Genomic DNA, 2,110 nt, shown 5'->3' with positions numbered 1-2,110 from the left:
CGTGTTGCAAAGCGTGGAATAAGCCAAGTTTGCTGAAGAAAGGCTGTTCGTTGGTGTTTGATCTCTGAGACCATCTCCGGAGAGAATGTGATGCCAGCTGCGGGTAGCCGACAGCAGGACAGCTGGAGGGGTAGTCAGCAGGGACATTGCTCAGGGAATGAGGGCTATGTTGTGCAGAAATTTACTAGCTCGAACTTGTAGAAGGCCTTCCCAGATGAACTGCTATGTACCAGAGGTAGCAGGCGGCGGATCAAGCTCAGCCACGAACTTCGCCAGTCTCTCTCCTTCCAAATGCACCCCATTTCCCAGGACACTTCCAGCACATCAGGATCAGCAGGACTCGCCCCGACACCTGCACAGCCAGCCCCGTCTCTCGCAGGCAGGGGGCCTTCCCTCACCATAGCTCCCTCCCGTTCGCCGGCAATTCGGTCTGCATGCAGGGAGGGCATTGCTCGCTGCGGGCAGCCAGTTCTGCCTCTGAGCAGCTTGGCGCTTTGGAGCCTCTTCTCAGTCAGGTCAGCACTGGAAAGTACCAGCAGCCAGAAGATCTTCCCTCTGCTGCTTCAGCCTTGCAAGATCACTCTGGATTCTGTTCTGAGTTTTCTTCTTTTTTTCATGCCCTGTCCTGGATGGGAATGACAATCCTACGTTCCATTTGGGACATGGCTGTGTAACCACTGGGGCTGTGAGGATGGAGGCAGACAGTGCTGCGTTCCTCTGTCCCCTCTGACCATCAGCCCCTGCCAGGACTTTGGGCAGAGACCTCCTTCTTCCCACCCTCACTGAGCACCTGCAGTTCTACTCTGTAATCTTCAGTGCATTTCCCTGCAGGGATGTCCCCATGCTCTCAAAATCACAGTCTATGCCGGCTGACATGGAGCTATTAGACCCTTTCCAGAATCTTTACTGTGACCCCAAAGCACTACAAGGATGAACTAGTTTTTGTTTTTGAAATGATGGAACTACAGAGGTATGGTTAAACCTTCTTTGGGGTGAGTTTCACTTGTTCCTTTTCTGCCTACCTGCCTTCCCCTGCCCAGGGCACTCTGCTGCACCTTGCCTGGTTTCTTACAGGCAGAGCCCAGCAGGTGCACGGTCTGGGCTCTGCTCCAGCTCTCAGGCAGCTCTCTCGTTAAGGAAACTTCCCTGAGCATCCCGGAAGAACTCTGGCAGTCACACTCCCACCACCAGACTGTTCCTGCTGGCACCAAATCCCCTTCACAGTGGGCAGCTCAAGTGAGCAAAAGAGTGCCCCCCTTGACTCCCTGCACTCTCCCCACTCTCACACAGTCAGACCAGGCTTCCCATAGCAGAGTCTCACACGTCTCATTCCACAAAACAATTTATTCACGGTGCAGGAACACAGCTCGAGCCAGTGCCTCTGGGAAGGGACCTTGAACCACTGGGCTTTTATCCCTTCACAGCCCAATCACACCAAAGTGTCGCAGTGACCACTCTTTGCAGCCCGGCTAGCACCTGCGGTGTGCGGCAGCAGTGGGGAGCAGCCGAAGGCACAAAGCATTAAAGCTGCTCCTCTGGAGTTCAGCTCTGCCCAGGGGAGCTGAAGCTCCAGGTGCTACGGCTGTCAGCAGCCCCGACGAGGGAGAAGATAAAAGGTAGCAAGGAGGCTTGTCTCTGGATACAGTCCCAAGTTTACTCGCAGGAGGGACTCCAGGAGAACAAGCCCCCACCAAGCATGTACAACAACTTATAAAGGAGGGTGTTACAAAGGGAGTGGCCCGACCAGGGACCAATAGGGATTTCTGGGGGAGGGATATGGACAGGGACACACATACACACAGACCAATGGTCTTAACAGCCAGAGGGAAAGGGATCACATGCCCCAATGGGGTGTCGAGGTTTAGGGGATTTCCAGAGGGGAGGTGTCAGAAGGGGCAGGGTCTCCGGGGGTTGACAAGAACCAGGGAGGGAGGGCCTAGGTGATGGACCCCGAACTGTCTGGAATAACAGGAGGGGTTTAGGTGATTGATGGAGAACCAACTAGAACAAGGGGAGGAGAGTAACCATGTAGGGATCATTGGGGGAGCAGCTAGGGTTTGGGGTGTACCAACTGGGAATTGGGGCAAAGGAGTAACAGGGTCAAACCATA

Source organism: Corvus brachyrhynchos, unplaced genomic scaffold (assembly GCF_000691975.1).
Source record: "Corvus brachyrhynchos isolate BGI_N302 unplaced genomic scaffold, ASM69197v1 scaffold427, whole genome shotgun sequence".
Taxonomy (NCBI): domain Eukaryota; kingdom Metazoa; phylum Chordata; class Aves; order Passeriformes; family Corvidae; genus Corvus; species Corvus brachyrhynchos.
The sequence above is the reverse complement of the archived record's forward strand: the minus strand, read 5'-3'. Positions refer to the sequence as shown.